We start from the raw sequence: 22,496 nt of genomic DNA, 5'->3' as shown, positions 1-22,496 counted from the left end.
GGGCCGGAGATATTAGATTCAGAAATAGAGAGAGCACTCCGTGATATGAAGGCTAGGAAAGCAGTAGGCGTGGACAACATCCCGTGTGAGCTTCTGAAGAATCTAGGGAAGGAAGGTAAGGAAAGGTTTTTCGATTTAGTGCGCAAGATCTATGAGGAGGGATGTTGGCCGGAGGATTTCGTGAAGACGGTTTTAATTCCGCTTCCGAAAAAGAAGAAAGCTGTGGAATGCGGAGATTATAGGACTATCAGCCTAATATCCCATGCGGCTAAAGTAGTGCTGAGGATATTGAACAGACGAATGGAGGCGAGGGCAAACGAGTATTTGGGCGAAGATCAGTTTGGTTTCAGAAAAGGGAAGTCAACTCGTGATGCAATAGCAATAATGAGGGCCCTCGTGGAAAGGAACCTAGAATATGAGCAGGACGTATATGTGTGTTTCGTGGATTTTGAAAAAGCGTTTGATAGGGTGAACTGGGTAAAGTTAATGGATATTCTCAAGAGAATAGGTGTAGACTGGAGGGATAGACGACTGATTTGTAATCTGTATATGGCCCAGACTGCGCAAGTGAGGATAGCGGACGGAGAATCTGGGTGGGCAAGCATTGGCCGAGGTGTGAGGCAAGGATGTCCTCTATCGCCACTGCTCTTTAACGTGTATGCTGAAGAGATGGTAAGGGAAGCGTGGGATGAGTTAGAAGCTGGGATAAAAGTGGGAGGAATGATGTTCAAATCAGTGAGATTCGCGGATGACCAGGCGTTGATCAGTCAGTCAGCAAGGGGGCTTCAAGCCCTAGTGGATGCGTTATACGAACGTTGCGAGGAGTTTGGGATGAGGATTAATCACAAGAAAACTAAGGTAATGCGGTTTTGTAAAGCATCACGAGCGAGGAATGTGAGACTCAAGATAAAGGTGGGTGGTGAAAAACTCGAGCAGGTTGAGCAATTCAACTATTTAGGCAGTACGTTAGAGGAAAACGGATACAGTAGTAAGGACATCAGGAAGAGAATAGCATTAGCGAAGGAGGCGTTCATGAGCAGGAAGGAGCTTCTGAGAGGATCGTTGTGTAAGAGTTTAAAGAAAAGGTTAGTGAAGAGTTTGATTTGGAGTGTAGCTCTCTACGGTGCGGAAACATGGACTCTGAGGAAAGAAGACGAGAGAAGATTGGAAGCATTCGAGATGTGGGTATGGAGAAGAATGGAGAGGGTGAAATGGACGGAGAGGAAAAGGAACGACGAAGTGCTGGATATGGTTGGCGAGGAGAGGCAGCTTTTAGATGAGATACGCAGGAGACAGAAGGTTTGGATGGAGTTAGTGCTTAGCGGTGAGGGGATGTTGAAAATGGTGTTGGAGGGTAGAATGCTGGGGAAACGAGGGAGGGGAAGGAAAAGAATAGGACTTTTAGATAGATTGAAAGAGAGTAGGCTTTACAGTGAATTAAAGAAGGCAGTGCTGGAAGGAAAGGGAGGCTCCCAGATCACCTCTTTAGTACTCCATGGAAACCTACCTTAATCGGTAGAATACTATTATAATAATAGTTTTGACCGACTTATCAATTGTTGTGTTACTATAACTCCTAAAAGCATGTCCATAGGAAAGAGATGAATTTTTTTGTGAAATTATCCTTTTTTAATGGCCTATATGTTAACCCCGCCTGAGACGAATCCAGAGAACCAAATCTCATTGAAATCGGTGCAGCCGTTGTCGAGTTATAAGTGTTCTAACTAACACGATTTTCGGCTTTCTTTTATATATATAGATTTTTAATTATTAGTAGTTTAAGCTTGAGATAGCTAGTGGTGGAGATAGAAAATGACTATTCGAAATTAATAAGGCATGTGGTAAGTGAACTTTCCGGTCGAAGCATTCCGTCTGTTACTTTTGTTAATATGTTACTTCTGTTAATTATGTAAGTTATTTTGATTTATTTGTTATTTAGATCAATTATTAGTTATTTCAACTTGGCATTGTGTGAAATTGAGATAGAATATGACTTCATAGGTTAGGGTACGTGAACTTCCCGGTCAAAGTATTCCGTTTGTTGCTTTGTGGCGGCCAACCTTTCTCCATGAAGGTTGTATTCTCTGTTCAATGATGATATCTTCCTCTAATCTTCAACTTAAGTTTAATCAATTATTGATGTTCGGTTGTATTTTACTTGTGTAATTTTCTTAAGGTCAGGTTGACACGCATTGCATTGATGCTTAAGGCTTGTTGTTGACGAGATGATTCCATGTCTAGGACTGTTTTTGAGACTATCATACAATGCCATGAGTGCATGATAAATTGTAAAAAGGACACTCCACTTAAGGCCTTTTTACACCTACATAAACCCGTACGAGTCTAAATGTATGAGCGCGAGAATGAGCACGAAATACGTACCGTACGGTTGCGTTGTTGCACGTTATGTGGTTACACGTGTAACCACTCAACTTGTGCAAATGCATGAACGGAAAATTGAACCTATATTAGCTTGGTTCAAACATTCGTACATGTTCCGTTTCGGTCCACAAAAATCATTCACGCAAACAGGCATTAACTTGTACGTGTATCGTTTAAACGCAGGCTTTTAGGTGAGTTAAGTTAATAAGGCTTATTTATGGTTTCATTGAAATTTCTCTAATAAGGTATTTAATCAGTGTTATCTTCTTTTATATGTATCATGATCTGCTCTTCGTTTAAGTTTATCACCTTGGTGTTAGAGGATTTGCAAACCCGTGGGTAAAATCTTCAGGACAAGCATAGGTCTGTTGTGGTGTCCGATCATGGTATCCAATGAAGATCTAATATTAATTAGGTTTCTTGTGGTGTATCCCATTGTCATATTCTTTTTGTCATTTATGTTACTGACCTCTCTAACAAGCTAATTAAAGTACAAGGGTCTATAACAATCCCTAATTCAGGCGACCTAATATCCGAGCAGACGATACTAGTAAAACAAACGACTAACAAATGCTACGAGGGAATTTATCGAGTGCCTTGTTCATGTGGTAAATATTACATTAGCGAGACCATCAGATCAATGAAAGTCCGATTGCAGGAACATCGGAGGGCTACGAAAAACAAGCAGCACCAACTCTCAGCCATATCTGAGCATGCTTGGAGTGAACCTGGGCATAACATCCTCTTTGAAGACGCCAGGATAATAGCTAAAGAGAATAAATACTTCCCTCGCTTGATCAGAGAAGCTATTGAGATAGCGAAAACGCCCGCAAATTTCAACAGAGATCAAGACCACAGCTTGCATACTGCATGGAAGAGGATTCTCCGACCATCAACAATGAGAGATGGACAACCGGCCAATTAGAGAGCAGCAGCGGATCAGCAGCCGCCGCCACCTATATAAGGTGGAAAATTTTATGCCTATATAAGGCGAAAAAATTTTCCAAAAAAATTTACCTTCGACCTGAAGATGCTGACTGTAACGCCAGCGAAACTGTTGTCTGTATATAACAATAAACGCGATGAAAAACCCGAATAGAATGGAAAGATCACCTAACCAACGCCGCGAAAATCTTCGAATCTACGCTAATCATCTGTGTTTAATTCAAAATTAAGAGTATCCATAACAGAGGGAAGATAACTGCAAAAAGCAAAACTTTTTTGAAGAAGAAACCAAATCAAATTCGTCATGGCGAGAGCGGGACATCGAAAGTTTTGAATTTGAACCCAAAAATTTGCAACCTTTTAATCGCGATCCTAAGATGTTACCCTCCTTTTTGGATAAAATTTAAATCGTGCAGCAGATCATTTGAATCCTCTTGCGTTATAAAATGAGGTCCAGCAGATTTACTCGGTCCATAATTCGAGTCTCCGAATCCTTCATTATCACGCTCTTGATTACTTTCTGAATCTTTGCTAAGATAAAAATACTCCATTGCTTTCGGCGCTTGTAAATTTTCGGAGTGAGGGAACGGTAGTATCGCTGATTCATAGTTGTCTGGGTATTTTACTGCGTATTTTGACTTCGTTGTAATTCCTTTCATTTTTGAAATTGAAATATGATCCGCCAAATCATGGGGACGGCAAATTCCTTACGACGTTTTCCCTTAATCCAACCAGTAAGTAGCTCTACACTGGTGCCACACAATACATGGGGAGTCCATCCTTTATCTTGGTCACCCAACAGGCAGCCAAAATAAAGCTTATAACCCTGTCTGAGAAAGGGAGTAATTTTCCACCTTTGAGCCTTAAAAGTAATTTCACCGTATACATAATAAAAGTCATAAGGATGGTTCACGCACTACCTGCATTCAAATACGTGGCCCATCGAATATACTCCTTGACTGTCTTGTTTACCTTCAGAGAACGCTTGCCCACAGTGATTTTTGTCGCTTCGTTGAGATATGCGAAGGAAATTTCAGAGGAGCGTTCCCCATGTGCGCACACGATGCCGTCGAATTCGCCCCAATTCTAAGGAGTCCATCGCGAGTCACGCTCTGGGTTGCGGAAGACTCAGTAGTAGGTCGCGTATTTGGACGACGAATATAAGAAATGGTTTGCCTTGTTTGAATTTCCCTCATTCACCAAAGAATAGCAACCTTCTGGAAAGGAAACCCAAGAAGCCGCGGAGCGATAGTGGCGGCACAAACTTTGTGGGGATACTTTTTTCCCCCCTTAGTGCATGGCAACCGTCTTCCTTTCAAATTGTAAACTCTTCTTTACGGGCGCACACCCTGTTGCTGTCGAAATCATGTGTTGCCATGGAATAGGGTAGTTTCCTTCAACAAAGAAAACGAAAGGCATTGATTGCGATTAATTATCCACCATTAGTTTATTCATAATATACAAATTATTTGATTTTAGAAGTACCGTTTTAGATGAATGGCAAAGTTCAACTTTAACTGCATTTGAAAAAGGCCAGATTGGCGCCCATGCGATTCCACTCCGCATGACGTCACAGGGACCTAGTTTCTATACGAGAAGATAGGAGTTATACATCGTCTGAGATTACCAAAGCATGCATGAGGCACAGAGCTCAGGGGAACATGTCTTAATAATCACCTATTATAACTGCCTATGGTCGGACAGTTTCCTTCGTTTGATAGGGGAATAATAATCCATATTTAAGCCAAGCACTACCAGCTAGCAGGATACTCTGATACCTGCTAGCATCCTCCGTCGTATCAACGCTCAAAGCCTCGCCCCAAGGTCACCTCACTTGCGGCAGCGGGAACCAGAACGAAGTCACACGGGGTTTTCCCAGCACTCATACCTAGCCGTCGCGTTTTCGCGCGCTAGAAAATTTTCACTTTTCATTTAATCGCGAAAAATAGATATCGTCATTTAAAAATCTAAAAGTGTGAAATACGTACTCCAGGAGTAATATTCTTTCGATTGAGGCAATAAAATAATGATAGGAAACTACCCTATACTGCGATTTCATACGGGAGAATTCCCATGTGCGACGGTGGTCGTACAGTTGTGATGCTGGAGTACATGTAAGTTTGCTAATGCCACCTTTTTCCGGTTGACTCGTAACGACTTCAATGCGCCATTGTAATTTTCAATCTCCAATATTCAATGGCAAAGTATTTCTGTGAAATGAATGGCGTGCATGGGAAAACGATATTAATACGGCGGAGAAAATTATGGCCTTGTGTGAACTAATATTTCGTCAGAGTCGCTAACGGCGGCATAAGAATATTTCAAATGAAATAAGGGACTCCAAAAAGACATCATGAAAGTTATGTGAGAATAAAATGTGTACAGTAACCTGCAATCATAATCAGAATTAGCATAATTCAATCAAAATGGACCTGATTATTCTTATCAAGACTTATTGACATGGAAATAGAATATCTATATGAACAAAACTCTAGTCAAGTGAACGATTACTTACGAAAGTCCACACTTTTAAATCAACTGAAGTAAGGCACACATTTTCCAGGGATGACAACTTCTGGGATGTGGAGTGATGATGCAACTTTACCGCGATTAGTCCACGAAACCACACAAGGTTATGGGTCCAGATCACTCCAAAGGATGAAAGCAAGAGAAAAGAAACTGTATCAGCAACCTGTACTCAAATTGTGCAACATAAATCGAACAAACTGGGATTTATTTAGAATTGTCTCATTTTAAAGAACAAAATGAGATTTTATATTTAGCAAGAATTTTACGTGAGAATAATGACAAAAATGTAATAACTCAATATTAACATCATTTTTTCAAGAAAAAATTACTTATATTCATGAAAATCGCGCAATAAACTCCAAATATGACCAAAAAAGAAGAAAAAAATGCTTTTGTCTCCTTTGGAAGAAGAGGAAATTTGAAATAAGACTTTCATTTCTTTAAAATTGAATCGTAATGCGAAAATTTAAAAAAGAATTTGGAAAGAGGTAAAAATTATTAAGGGACGTAAGGGCCTGAAAAGTAATAGTATTAGCAGCAAGAAATGATACGTCACTGTGTAAATTATCAAAAATTTTACTACGACCTAATGGGCTTTCAAGAACTAAATTGAAGTTATTATAAGCCAAATTACAGAAGAAGCAAAACATCTAATGAAACCGTCGTATTCAGAGATATCAATGAACGAAGAGGGTACACTTAAGTGCCTACTTCCCTTAAGAGACAATTTTAATTAGGAATCTTAAATACAGAGCCAGCACGAAAAGAGGAGTCCGAAAGCCCTACCTAATTTTTTAAGTGTGTGTTTAAGGACTCCCCAATTCCCACTGGACACTGAAGAAAAGCAATCCTCTAAGGATATATTGGTAAGGGTCATCGGGATCTTGACGTAAGATCCAAGCTCATTCAACCTACCAGCCTATTGAACATGGGGACTTCAATGTTTAGGTTTGACGATGGATTTGGGTAAACTCAGGAAGGTGCCCAAGTAATGTCACATATCAGTAACTTCCCTCCATAAAACACATTGTCCTCCAAGTGTGATTTCTCTATCGCCCACTAAAGCCAGAATCAAGTGGAATGGGACAAATTAACAGCGGCGTAATGGAGAGGCATGCACCAACTCCCAAATATGACCTAACCTTGAACTGAATGCCTAACACATGGGATTCAGTGCATAACCACACCAGAACACCATTCACCACCCTAAACATTCCCACTTTCCCTCTTGATTCCAACTTAAGGGCCCTGCGATGATTGCAGGACTGGCCTAAGCGATTTGCCAGTTCGCCAGCACCTAGATCATGCAGGAAGAGGAGAAGAATCCATCCCTACCACAAAACTGCATTAAGGTCCACCGGCGGAAGAGCCTCTGCTTTCCATCGGCGATCCCACGAAGCACACGATTTATCACGTCACAAGAGTAGCCCCCAAACACTATCACACACCATACACACACACACACACACAAGGGGAATAAAACATTGACCATGCACACAACACTTCACAAATCTTCAGTTATGGCAGGCAGGCTGTCGCAACATCAGGAACAGCACTGAAGACAAGACAGGAACGTAGGGGAGGGCAGTGTAGGTGTTAGTGAAAAGCTACGGAAAAGTACTTCCTAAAATTAACTAGTGACCCAGGCAGCCACGTTTCACCTCCCATAGGCGACGGCTTTTTTGTTCCTTCCTTTCTTAAAGCCCTCTATGAATGTGTTGTCTTGTTTTGAGGTGGTATACGTACCTGAAAGAAATAGAAAGACATTTATAAGTTTGAAATTTACTTTAGCACAAACCTTATTTTTGTATATTTCAATTAATGTCATCATACAACATAGTTATCCTTTTTGGTAGGCTTTTATTCACTGTGTTTAAAATCATTTCCTTCTCTTTCTGTCACGCTAGTGCTCAATCATATACGCAGTTTAGTATTTTTTTATCCTAGAATATTAAGCAAAGTAGTAGTTTCTGATGATCATTTTTAGGTTTGCAGCAGTGAATAATAAATATCAGGCATAATATATGACCTTTCCGCTTGCTTTTTTATGAAACAAACATTTAGGAACAACAGCTGTAACATGTATATATCTTCTAAGCAAATGAAAGTAGATAACCCACGCAGAAAATAAAGATCTATTAGATATCTACAGATAGATAAATAGTTATCTAATAGACATCTATCGTTATATCCTTATAAAAATTTCTATCCATCTATATCTTTTAAAAAAATTTCTGTAGCCTTTGCTTGCTGCAATTAACATTGTTGAAAAACTTATCGCCGTATGATCAAAATGAAAACTACAAAATATACTGCTGTGACATAGCATCGAACCCCGGACCCCAACGTGACAGCCGGACCATAAGAAAATTTATTAGGAAAAAGCCAAGGACCATTGAAGTGATACGTTTGCATGCATTGTAAAACCTTCTCAGTTCTTCATCGAATACATTAGAAAGTGGAAGAATGCGAAAAAAAACCAAGGAAAGGCTTGCCGCAAGAGAATAAGGAAAACAATCATGGATGAATAAATGCCAAGGAATAGATCGGCAATTTATCCTCCAAAAGTCAATTTAGAAAGTTTAAATGTCATCCGATTCCATTCAAATACGTTTCAAAACGTTCGGAAAAATACTACAAATATGTTCATGGTGAAATAAAAACACAGTACTATTCCACAACCTTATATTTTTGCAGTCTACTAGTTTCAACGTTTACACCGTCATTATCAACACTTTGATAATGACGGTGTAAACGTTGAAACTAGTAGACTGCAAAAATATAAGGTTGTGGAATAGTACTGTGTTTTTATTTCACCATGAATATCTCATCGTTCCACCAAGTAACGCCTAAATCTGTTGATTTTATTTACAAATATGTTGTTGGCAAGTTGTTTAAACAACTGAATATGGCTCTGCAAATAAAGATTTGCAAAAAAATAGGGGTGTAAGAATAGATGATATTCCAGCAAAGCAGTAAGCAGGAGAAGAGCTACAGGGGAGGGAAGAGTGTAAGCGGTGAAAATGTGCTCCTCTCCAAGAAATAAGATCAAATGGTTCAACCGAATAAGTAATGAGGAAGTGCTAGAATGAGTGCGAGAAAAGAAGAAGTCTTCTAAAAACCCTGAAGAAAAGAACAGACCAATAAGATTGCCACATTACTGATGGCCTGATGAAGATAACCTCAGAGGGACACATTTATTGAGAGAACGGCAAAAGAGTCACGAAGGAAAAGCTATTTAGGGTGCAAGGGAAGAAATGCAGCAGTGTGAAAAGGCCTGCTGATTAAAGAAAGGGATAGAAAAACTGCACCAAACCTATCTCAGGACTATTGATTTTCAGAAATATACCAAGGCCTTCCTTTTACGCCTTGAGGGGATTGATTATTTCACTATGATGACACACAGTCTCCCCTTCCTTGAGCAGCACCTGCCATTACACACAGACCTCAGTACTGCAAGCTCACACATGGTCCCTGCACCGATGTATATTTCGTCACTTTAACACTGACGTGCTATATTAGTTTTCAGATTGAAAAATTCAGCAAGCTGTACACCATTAACCTAATTCTGTTATTAGCTTGTTTAAGAGAATGGGAAAAAAACATTTCTCGTGAGATTAGGAAGTTTGATTCAAGTGCACATTAACGATTTAAAAGCAAAAGGTAGGGTAGATGAATAAACATAGGAAAGTTCCCTCTTAAACACTTGAGCAAGAGAAGGGAGATATTATTTCACCTTATATTTTAAATATTGCAATGGAAGAACTCTTGAATATGGCAAGGAGTATCCAAAAAGGCATAAAATAGCCAGCCGACTTCAACATTTTATAGCATTTGACAGAGTGATTTCAGCAGTAAAATTGGATACCGTCCACCAGCTGAAAAGTTTGTGAGAATGCAAGGCAGTAATAATAGAGGCAAATGAAGGAAAAGCCAACACTTAACTTTGAATAAAGTGCTAAAAACAGGAGTGTTGAAGATATTGAAAACTATTGCATTGAATGTGCAGAGAGTTAGAAGTAACAGCAAATAGGTTAAATATAGGAAATTTTGAGATAAAATATTAGTCAATTCCAATGCAGGCTTTGGAGCCCATCGTAAGTATCACACATGTTATGATCGCACTATCACCATGTTACAAAATAAAGCAAAGAAATGAAAGAAATACAAAACCCGTCCCACTATATGAAAGTGAAGCTTGGGTCCACGCTAAGAAACCCTGCAGCACACTTTATGAAAGAATGTGGCATATATGAAAAAATATAGAATTATTAGAAGACGCAGTTATCATACAGCAGTGATTACAGAAAGAATGATCTTCGTAGGCCATGTTCTGAGGAGACAGGAAGGAACAAAGCGGAAAGAGATTTCCAATGCACCAAGTGGAGAATTGTAAGTCAGACCAATCAAGGTAAGACGGAGCAAAGAGGTACGTGGCGGGAGTATTGTGGCGTGACAGTATTGCATTATTCGGTAGAGGCCCGATATGAGGCTGGTCAAACTAACACCAGACAGCCCCAGCAACAAGTATTACCTTATTGTCGAGTCTTGTTTGCACAAGATTGTTTCCAGACCATATGGACATACCCAGCGAGGGGCAGGTGCCCCCCTATGAGCAAAAATCGCTAAATTCTTTAAGCAAAATCAGCACTGAATTGAAACTAAAGTATTCAACAAATTTTCTTTAAACCCACGAAAAATGATATATATTAGTGTAAGATATATAACTAAAATAAAAATATTTTTTTCAAGGAAATAATGTCATAAATCCCATGGATTGCCCCCCCTTACCCCCTATACAGTCCGGCCGCCGAGAGTTGTCCGATGACAGCTCAGAAGAAGGGGTGGGGAACCCTTCGCCAAAACGGTTTGCAGCCAATCGCTGTCCCCCAAACGCACCTCACACCCTCGCCTAGTCATGCAACGTTGTCACATGCTAATGAATCACCGAAACAAGCCTGAATCACCAAAACAAAACTTTCCATAGATAGTCTCTTTGCTCTTGCGTGCGTTCTTAGTTCACTGTGCTGTAGGTGTTGCTGTGGTGGTGTTGCTGTGTGTGGTGGTGTTCTGAATAGTTACTTGTGCTTTTCCCAACGCTTTTCACGAAAACTTCTCAACGCTTTCAACGGAAGTATTTCATTAAATTGGTTAAAGAAGGCTTCGAGTTTGTTTGTTTAACGTAGTATTTCTGATTGATTTCATCTGCTGTCATCATGAGCGGGAAGAAACGTGGTCATGGTGTGACACTGAATTCCCAAACACGGGAATTAATCGCGAGTATTTATGAATACTTTGAAAAGGAAAAATTCCATGGCAGTCCCCTAATTCCATTAGCAAGAGTGATGGATAGAACAGCTGAAGCATGCGGAATCAGTTCCAAATCAGTTTCGAGGATCCTGAAAGAAAAACATGGTGACCGTAATAGTGAAAACATAGAACCTTCTGTTTTAAGAACACCCGGAAAGAAACTCTGGGGATTATCATAGTGAGATGACAAACGAGACCTTCAGAAATTGGTTCGTCAACCAGCTGTTGCCGAACATAAAACCGGGAAGTTGCATTGTGATGGACAACGCCCCTTACCACAGCATAAGGATAAATAAATCACCCACAGGGAAGTGGCTAAAGAAGGACATCATAGAGTGGCTGCAAAAGCAAAGTGCTAACCAGGTAGTTGAAGGACTGAATAAAATGGAACTATTACAATTATCCAAGTATTACCAGCCTCGTTTCCCTGTATATGAAATTGACGAAATAGCGAAAGAAAGCGGACACAGAGTGCTGAGAATCCCCCCTATCATTGTCATTACAACGCCATAGAGTTAATTTGGGCTCAGGTGAAAAGTTACGTTGCGGAACGGAATAAAACTTTTAAAATTCAAGATGTGATGACATTGACTCAAGAGGCTATTTCTGAGGTGAATGAATCGAAGTGGAAAAAAGTGGTCCTCAATATTTCTCGAGTGATTGAAGAGGCGATCACGACCGAATGTGTTGTGGAAACCAACGTGGAGCAACTAATCATCAGTCTTAACGGGGGCAGTGACAGCAACTCCGAGAACACGTCTGATGAATCCCGCTCTTCAGAGGACTTAGATATATCTTCCCCCACGAAAAGGTATAGATTTTCCATTTCAATACTAAATTTCTCTATGCATATATTTTTTTTCATCCACATAAACACTTTAGGAATGACTTTCCACTCCAGATATGTGCGTGAGTCCAGACCAACAGAACTCGAAGGCGTATATCCTTTAGAGTGATGAGTAGTAGGCGCAGCTACGTTTCTGGGTTGTCCTTCGCGTCGATTAATCTTCGTGACGACAGTTTCGCCGGCGTTGCAGCAGCCGTCATCAGGTTTGAGAAGGGCTTCAAGTGTGATGTGTCTGTTGCTGGCGCCGCAGTAAGTAAACCAAAGAAAAATTCCTAAGAAAGTTTTTGTTTCTCGAAGGAAGGGATTACTCTCAATTATGTTGCGTTTTAAAAGCATAGGATAAAACGAATAGAAGGAAAATTACTTGCTTTATTTAATGTCAAATCAGAAACTGCATTTGGTTCACTGGAGTCTTTTCTATGATTGTTTTTTTTCCTAGAGTTATCATGTACACCCCGCCATTTAAATTAGCAGCATTTTTCTATAATTACTTCAATTACCAGTTCGTTGGAGGGAAATTCGTGATATTTGCGCGATCGCTATTTTTCTCAGTGAGGGCAGAGTAGTAGGAAAGAAAAGGATAAAAAGGTAATGCTGACCGCGACTCTTTCGTTGACCGTTCTCGCCCGTCGTCCCTTCCGGCTCCTTTCTTCACGGAACCCTTTTGTTTACATGTGAGGTGGGCGTTTCCCTTTCTGACCTGGCAACATTGCCCCCTACCCCTTCTAGCTGTCATCGGACAACTCTCGGCGGCCGGACTGTAGTTATGATCCTGGGTACGCCATTGTTCCAGACTATAGTAATCAAAGCTTTAACGGAGATAAATATATTCATGAATGGTTATAAAATACAGTGTGTCCCAAAAAGAATGACCCGAATTTAACTTGTAATACTATTGAAACAAATGTCACTAGGCAAGCAAAACAGCGCCAGATGTGATCGGCATTGTTTAGAGTTTTCGAAAAATCTGCTGAATGTCACTATGAGCGCTGATCTGGAGCGTGCAACCCTTTAGTTTAATTGTCAGACCATTGGTCTAACAATTAGGTCTACCAATAAGATGCAGCCAGTCTCGCTGAAGATGACGTACAGGACCGCGAGAACAGGCTTTACACTCTTGGCCTCCTAGGTCCCCTGACCTAACACCATGCGATTTTTTTCCTTTTGGGAAATTTTAAACAGCGTGTTTACGTTCCTCCATTACCTCGTGACATTGATGAACAAAAAACATGAATATCAGCAGCTGTAGCTTCAGTGACAGAAGACACCTTACACTCAGTATGGAAGGAATTCAGCTATCGGATAGATTTCGTCCGCGCAGCCAATGAAGGACACATTGAACATTTATGATTGGTTTTTATAAACATTTTTCTTTTGTGAGTAATTAAGTACACAATGTGTTGATGTTAAGCCCTTCTTCTTTATGAATAATCTTAATTAAAATCGGGTCATTCTTTTTGGGACACACTGTATATCCAGGGGCTGTGGTAGCCTACACCAACAAGGCGCTAAATGAAGTGAAGAAATTTGGTAATGCAGAGCTGCACAAAAGGGCCTTAACTGTCCACTATACGCGTGTGATTCACGGAACAATTAAATAGCACCCAACGAAAACATTTTCCTCGACATCAACCGCACACAATACAGATTGGCATACAATAATAATAATTAACGCATTTATTGTTCTAGGGGTGAACTCCTTTGGAACATAGAAATTATTAACGTGGTGCGCGGGAAAATTAATATGGTAATAAACCAATCCGAAAACAAATAAACGAAGTGGTCATATGCATTGCTACCAATAGACACATACAATGTTATCATTTAACAATGAACTGGAAATTAACTTAATTTCTTTTTCTAACAGAGAAACGAACATTAAACGTACCGATAAACAAAAAAAAAACTTTAAAAAAGGAAATTTTGCTAAACAAATGAAAAAAGAACTAAATTGCTGCTTCTCACACAAAAATAGATATTTATCACATCAATGAGCGTATAAATGAAATACATGATCAGTATTCATGGGTCCCCAGAAAGTAAGTGGGTGACAATCCTTTTCTTAAATATTTCCTGTGGTTCACTGTCTTTTACCAGTTTCGGCAAATCGTTCCACATATTTGAGACAACAACACAAAATGATTTATGAACTGTAGCTGTGCGGAACTGGGATGATTTATATGAAACCGGAAGTTGGAGTGATTGCTGATCGGCTTGTTTAAAGAAATGAATCATGAGTCATTTGATTCACCTAGTGATTCAATCTTTTTGATCGAATCGTTCACGATCGACCCATCACTAACGTGCACCTTTTCATTCCTTGGTCACTTCGGCTACCGCGCACTCAACAGCATTATGAAGTAAACCACCCTGCATCACTTAAATTCGATGCGTCAATATGGTCATTTTCCAGATGATACTATTAAATTACACGCCGTGACACAACCGCAGTAATTTTTTGTTATTCTCTGAACTTCGGGGAAACGAATCCACGCACACAAAGCTAGCCCAGGGAATGTAAACCCAATTTATCCCCGAATTTACTCCCAAGTAAGTGTGCCATGTTGCCGTCATTATTGGGAGTATGAAAAAAACGGGGCCACGGGGGTAAAACGGGGGTGAAACGGGGCAACTGTTTATTATTAAATATATATATATATATATGAAAAATACGATGTGTATGAATAGAAAGTAACATCATTTATGCATCAAAATATAATATGCTTTTCTTTTCTTTTATTTAATATGCTTTAACCCTATAATTTTTCACTATGCACATAAAAGAAACTGCCTTAAATTGTACTTACCTGTATTTTTATAGCGTGTACTCCCTTCTGCACGTTCATGCACGAGCCCTTTATATTTAATGAACTTATACAATATACTTCATAGATTTTTATTTTCAATTTTAATATTTTTTAAACAAAAAGACTTTAACAGTCTATATATTAACAAAGTTTATTTACTACACCTAGTCAGCCTGCGTAGTTGAAATATCCATTGTAAAATTTTTTAAATTGTATGAGATCGAGAAAAATATTACTCCCCGGCGGGGAATCGAACCCCGGTCTCCCGCGTGACAGGCGTTGAGACTGACCACTACACTACCGAGGATGTGATACTAATGGAAGAATTTTAAGACGGAAATGTAAATCCCGCTGTAGCGATCGCGGTGCCGGGTCGGTCACTCTCACGCGAATTCTATGCTTTTTCCGCATCCCGCAAAAGTGCTTAACGACGCTAGAGAAGTTTTAACTTCAAAAATACGCGCTTTTTGCGCGTAAAATAAATTTGCCCAGCTTTGAGCGCTTGGTAGTCTCGAATTTTTCGTTCCAATAACTTTGAATTTTGATATATGAAATCCAGATTTATTATTAACAGTTTATAAAAAACAAATTGTTAATACCACAAAAATTGACGGATTTGTATTAAACAACGTAAATCCCTGCTAACTTCGAAACCAATGGGTCAATTGAAATTTGAGCTTGAACACTTGGCTTGAAATACTTTCGAAGGAAAAAAAACAAGAACTTACGGAAAGTCTAAGGTGTCGTTGGCCTACTAGTATTCATTCTTATTTACGTGAAGTCTGACTCCGACAGACGGGTTTATTGCGGCATTAGCGAAATTATGTGGGCGGGTGGAAATGTCAAGAATCTACACGTAAGTCCAAAATACAGTGATTTTTACGTGAAAACCTTGCCCTGACTCAACCCAAACCCACCTAGGCATATTCGCATTTCGCGGTGTACGCGAGGAATCGCTGCGCGCGGTGCAGTACCAAAAAGTAGTTCCAGTTTGTAATACGTGTTAATGAGCTTATTTTACATTTAATTTAAAAACTATTTGCATGACTGTATTCGCCATAATATAAAAAAACATTTTGAGTACCCAAATGACCACTCTTCATGGAATTTTTTTCACCCGATTTTTTTTCGCATTTTAGGTAATTTGCCGGCTTTTCCGCCACAAAAAATATCATTTTCGTAATCAGGACACTGTTATGAGCAGATCCGACGAAAAAATAGCAAAAAGACGCGTGTCCGGAAAGTGCATAATTACCTGTATCCATTCTCAATTGTTCAAGCGATTTAAGTCTCCGAGTCTCCAGCTGCTCCCAGCCTAATTCGCTTAACATCTGCGTAACGCTGTCTGTACGCCCGTTGCAGTTTTTGACGAAACGCGCAGCCTTCCTTTGTATTTTATTCAGTTCACGGATTAAGTTTTTTTTTGCACCGGATCACATTTGATATAACATGGTATTTCCTGGAGTATAGGTCATTTATACAAAAGTAATATAAGTATATACAAATATAGTATAAATAAGTTTAATATTTTTTTATATGTCAAAATTTTTTGTATATTCCATCTGTTCATATATATATGTTTATATATACGTATTTATTTAAATTATATTTTATTAAAAAAACCCAATTGTCCCTTTTTATGTATAAATATTGTGTTTCGTCTTATTCTCTGTATTTGATATTGTTTCACATTTTTTCTAACATAGCCCTGAAGATGATTTAAGGAAATTAATCGAAACGTTGGCTGCTAACTTTTGTATGAATGACCTATACTCCAGGAAATACCATATTATATATTAAATAAGGTCAAGAGAAGGAAAAAAATAATAATTTGATATCACTTCATATTCTAGGTTTAGCTGGACGAGTGGGAAATACCTCCTTTCTTATTATTATTATTGGAATTATGGTGCGGCTCTAATATTATGTTCTCCGTGTCGCTCTTAAAGATGTCCATTCTCAATTGTTAAAATAATCTAAGCCTAGCGCGCAGCCTCCGAGTCTCCAGCGGCTCCCAGCCTAATTCGCTCAACTTAATCTGGGTAACGCTGTCTGCACGCCCGTAGCAGTTTTTGACGAAACGCACAGCCTTCCTTTGTATTTTATTCAGTTTTCGGATTAAGTCTTTCTGCACTGGATCCCATATGATATCGCTGCATATTCAAGGTGCGGTCATTGAAACCATAGCTACCACACAGTCTTTCGGCCAAACAGAATGCACGTCCGCTAACAGCGGTCGTAACGTCACGATTTGCTTTCATTGAATCGTGGTTGTATCTACGCGTAAGTGACTGATTACGAGATGGTAAAAGGGACGGTGGGAATGACACTGATTCGGAAAATCATGGGTCGACTGATAACTTTTTTAGTTGCTTAGAATCTACCGCCGGAGTTATTACCCTGAAATACGGAAAATGTGATCAAGTAATTTAGTATAAAAAACTATGACACTTATGCTGCAGTATCGTAGCCAGGGGGAGGTCGGCACCCCTCCTCCTCGAAATAAGGGGTGCAGACTTGGAAAAAATATTTGGGGGGGCCAAAACCAGGGATTATGCCCCGGGAAATTTTATAAGTATTGAGTTTTAAGTTTTTTAATCATTTTAGGAGAGTAATATGATCAACATTAGCACCATGATAACTTTAATCTCGATATATGTACACTCCGGGGAAAATCGACAAGCCTGACACATTTTTTCCTCACACCCATAACGAATTTTAGAGGGGGCTCGGGCCCCCTCACACCCCATGGCCACTGCTCGAAATGTAATACAACGAAATAATACTTTGCATCAAACAAAAAAATTATTGATCGTGAATTTACAAAAAAATTCTTTAGCTGAAGTATTTTGAAAATAAAAAGTGTTAAGAGTAGTTTATATCTCTCTACTGAATACCCCATTTTTCAAAAATTGCCCCCTTCTAATTTTAGGACCCCCCCCTCCTCCACCCGAACAAAATTTCTGGCTACCCCACTGCTTTGCCGATTACGTTATGAAAGGGCATCCTTAAAAAATTAGGGGAAAAACTCACCGAAATCTTTATTTTCGAAGTTGTGCAGAGACTTCTTTTTATCGGCCTAGGCAATTTCGCAGCTACGATGAATGCCTCGGCCAAACTCTGGTTCAGTCAAATCTCGCGGTAACCGCTATCAGCCACTTGAAATCGTGGAGTAGCTACGATGTCAGCGGAATACTCTTTCCAGGAACTTCTACCATCCAACGGAAAGGTCCCACTAGCTAATTCACGCAATCAAGCTGCTCCCAGTAATCTCATCGCACTGATCATATAATTATTACTTTGCTGGGATTTGAAAATGTAAAAAAAGATAACGTTAGCACAGAAAATGAAAAATAGAAGAAATAATTGCCAAAGTATTTAAAAAATTACTGCGAATCTAGAAAATTAAATTAAAAAATGGCATGCAACTCATTAATCATCAACATAATTTTGAAATACTTACCCTACTACGACACCTTTTGGGCCACACCGTAACGAAGGCACGTCTCGTGAATAAGCGAAAGATAAAGAGTGCTTAAATCCGGAATTCAATTTAGATTACTCTTCATTAACAGCGTTGAATGAACTATGCAAGTCAGCTACACGAACGCTGCGGCATCCTCAATGTACTTCGACTGAATATAGTTTCTATAAATGAGAGAAATCACGTCTGAGAAAGAAAGCGAACAAAAGTCGGCCAGTGCACTGCAGTTAGTAGGAGCTCCCGACTGAAGACCTATATTGTCAGTGGGACTCGCATTGAAGAACGCCGGGCAAAAGGACGTGGGCCACGCGAAGCAGCTCAATTTACTCTGAGGTTCAGTGGCGATAGGGGAGGGTTGGGAGGGGAACGGGGAGTGGCCACCACCCCTACCCCGCCTCCTCCCCCTTCCCTGATTCGCAGTGCAGTGAGCGACAGGAACAGTCCCTCACTGGCGACGTCATGCCACCTTCCGCCGTCAGATTGCGCCCCCACGCGGGAGATTACAACGACCGACTCGCGCGTAAAATAGGAGATATTGCTCTACGGAACGAAGAGTGTGTCCAGGATTTTGTTCTTGGGGGGATTTGAGGCACAAGGATACCTCGTAATACAAAACGATCCCAATGATAATGGGACCCTATTAAAAATCCCGCATATTTTTAAAGGGTCCGGGGGGAGGCACGTCCCCCCGTCCCCCCCCCTTTAGATCCACCTATGTACCTACGTATACATAATACCCTGAAAGCCGCCAAAAGGCATGTGGCAGGGGGTGTTAGGACACCAGCCATTTACAGCTTAAAAAAATGAAGTGCTCTAACGAAGTTGGGACTAGCGTTAATCAAAGTCCTTTATGGTTCGGGGGAAAAACAAATTCCCATATCTATCCATTCGGCAAAACATCTCTCTTAATTTATCGCTTCTATCGGACCTGGAAATATTGTGTGGCTCTAATATTATGTTCTCTGTGTCGATCTTCAAGATATCCATTCTCAATTGTTCAAAAAATCTAAGCCTAGCGCGCAGCCTCCGCGTTTCCAGCGGCTCCAAGCCTAATTCGCTTAACATATGGGTAAAACTGTCTGTACGTCCATAGCAGTTTTTGACGAAACGCGCAGCCTTCCTTTGAATTTTATTCAGTTTGCAGATTAAGTCTTTCTGCACCGGATCCCATATTCTCGCTGCATATTCAAGGTGCGATCGGACGAGAGCAAAATAACACCTTTCTTTTGCTTTCTCATCCGAAAATGTTCCCACAATACTCTTGAGGAATCCTAATTTCTTCAGGGCTATGCCGCAAATATTCTTTATATGTGTTCCCCACGTGAGGTTCCCCACATGGGGCGCTGGCCAGAACGTCCCAATCCATATTAACGTGCTGTCATATGGAGAGTGGTAGTGGTGGCGGCTGCTGTTGGTATGACGCGTCTAAGCTTGTGCCTTGTGGAAGTCTTGGGACGCCGTCCGAGCATGCGCAGAACGACCATAGACATTTCTCTAGTGGGTCGGCATCGCCGCGCCGGCCGTATAATCTTGTTCTACATCTACATAATACCCCGCAAGCCGCCTAAAAGGCGTGTGGCAGGGGGTGTAAGGACACCAGCCGTTTACAGCTAAAAAAAACTTAAGCGCTCAAAGGAAGTTGGGACTACCGTTTATTAAAGTCCTTTATGGTTCGGGGGAAAAACGAATTCGCATATCTATCCGTTCGGCAAAATATCTCTCTTAATTTATCACTTCTATCGGACCTGGAAATATAGTGTGGCTCTAATATTATGTTCTCTGTGTCGCTCTTAAAGATATCCATTCTCAATTGTTCAAATAATCTAAGCCTAGCGCGCAGCCTCCGAGTCTCCAAAGACTCCCAGCCTAATTCGCTTAACATCTGGGTAACACTGTCTGTACGCCCGTAGCAGTTTTTGACGAAATGCGATGCCTTCCTTTGTATTTTATTCAGCTCGCGGATTAAGTCTTTCTGCACCGGATCCCATATGCTCATTGCATATTCAAAGTGCGATCGGACGAGAGCGAAATAGCACCTTTCTTTTACTTTCTCATCCGAAAATCTTCCCACAATACTCTTGACGAATCCTAATTTCTTCAGGGCTATGCCGCAAATATTCTTTATATGTGTTCCCCACGTGAGGTTCGAGGTTATCGTAACTCCCAGGTACTTCACTTCGTCTGTTGCCTTTACATTAATGCCATCCACAGCATAAACATGGTTAGATCTGGACGAATTCCGCAAGAAATGTACCGCCATGCATTTGCTTGGATTAAGTTTGAGTCCCCACTCTTGGGTCCACAAATGAACGTTGTTTAAGTCAGATGATAGAATTTCATAGTCAGAGTGATCACTAATTTCGCGATAGAGGACAGCGTCGTCAGCAAATAAACGTATTTTACTGCTAATGCGGGAGCAGAGATCGTTGCAGATTGTTGCAGACTTTACATTACAGAACAGTTTTTGCAGAATACCTTGTTTTGGTGACCAGTTGACTTATTATATGTAAACTGTTTTATATAATGAGTGATTGGTATGTGAATAGGCCCAGTTTTAGTTGAGTTAATCGAGTTAATGATTGTTAATGCTATAGTGTTAGTGATTGCTTTGTGTATTAGTGAGTCATAATGGTCTCGTCTCTTTCCAGCGATGTGGATTTTATTGTTAGTAATGGAATTAAGGAACTGCAATATAGGATTGAGCTCAAGAATTTAGGCCCCCCTAGGTCTGTACTACCTAAATGAAATTCAACAGCAAAAGGCCTCCGAAGCACGAAAGTTTCGATCGGAAATTTTCAAATAATTTGTACAACTATGTGCTTATTGGTTGTGTGGGTGCATGGTCAATCATTCTTTTTTTCTATCCTTTTTTGTAATAAGAGTTACAGACCGTGCATGGGGGGTTGGTGGTGTCTCGGATTTAAAACATTTAAATGATTAAGTCAAAAAACATAAATTGAAAAATATTAATGCTTATTGTTGAGTATGCCGTGTTAGGCAAAGTTGACATTAGTCCAATTAGATAGTGCGTGCGGTTTAAGAATTCGAAAACTAAATGAAGAAGTGTCTAAAAACCTTTATGTATTAAGTAAATTGATAGATGCCAATAGTATATTTAAGCCTTAGTGTATCTAACAGAATATATTTTAATCTTCTATATTATTTCTACTGTATAGATTTCTCAAATTATACGCAACCAAACTTGACAAATGAAGTACCAAAATGCACAGAATTAAGGAGAAAACATGCGATGGCATATCTTGCTTCCTAAATATTGCTATTGTTTCCTAAAATTGATTTTTAAATAATAAAAAAAACCGGTAATTATTCCTGACGTTAACGGCGCACAAACTGATACATTTGTTAATTTGCAACAATATCTCGCATTCCTTAAATAACTTTTATCAAAATGCGGCTGATTCCACATTCAAGTCTCCTGTTGATACGTAAGTATGAGTCATCATGTGCGTTTAACAGAGGATAGTGTACATAATTACTTCCAATGTTGTGTTTAAAGAGGTCCTCTGACCTCAATTAGTACATGAGAATTCCAATTAAATTTATACATAAGACCCTGTCTTTTTTTCCACATTTTAAAATTAGAAACGCGCCTATCCCTCTGTGGACCTGCATTGAAAAGAGCGGGGAATGCCCGCTGGGAGCGGGCGCATCACGCTCGTCAAGTTTTATTTGGATAACTAGGTATTTTTGTTGAAAAAAAACGGAACAAATGGCATCACAAATTTAAGACCTAGACTACCTTAAAAACTAACTAAGATACACAAAATATTCAAAACTTTGGCCCCTCGATGTAGTTTGCCCCACCCCCAAGCATTTGACTCACAAGCCGCCACTTCTTATAAGAGGATAAAAGTGTTTTGTGATATCAATTTCGTCAGAAACAAAAGACTGTAAAATTGAAACACATATTGGTTAGTGGTAGTTTTCTGGGGCCAAGAAATGGTCAGGTATACTGGACGGAAGGGCGAACCTTTTTCGAACCCTTTCTCGGGGTCTCTGAGATAATCCGGGTGCTCAGAAGACGGGCGTCACAGTATGAGGTAACCGCTGCCGATATGACCTGTCGTAGTACATTTTTTACTTTACTAATGTCAATACTTGGAGGTAAAGAAATACACCCATCATACTCATTGTCGTTGGGAGATTAAATGCGTCTTTTGATCGAGGTTCT

The 22,496-nt window shown here is 39.9% G+C and overlaps 1 long non-coding RNA gene across 1 annotated transcript; it reads right to left on the bottom strand.

The window, feature by feature from the left end:
- Positions 1 to 5,436: 5,436 nt before the first annotated feature.
- On the bottom strand, positions 5,437 to 18,614 carry LOC124156960. Its single transcript, XR_006864476.1, has 3 exons — positions 18,284 to 18,614; positions 17,854 to 18,123; positions 5,437 to 7,602 (listed from the first exon to the last, which is right to left on the bottom strand). It is a non-coding gene; the product is annotated as an uncharacterized LOC124156960 (long non-coding RNA).
- Positions 18,615 to 22,496: the final 3,882 nt, after the last annotated feature.

This window comes from Ischnura elegans, chromosome 4 (assembly GCF_921293095.1).
Source record: "Ischnura elegans chromosome 4, ioIscEleg1.1, whole genome shotgun sequence".
NCBI classification, from domain to species: Eukaryota; Metazoa; Arthropoda; class Insecta; order Odonata; family Coenagrionidae; genus Ischnura; species Ischnura elegans.
The sequence above is the reverse complement of the archived record's forward strand: the minus strand, read 5'-3'. Positions and strand labels throughout refer to the sequence as shown.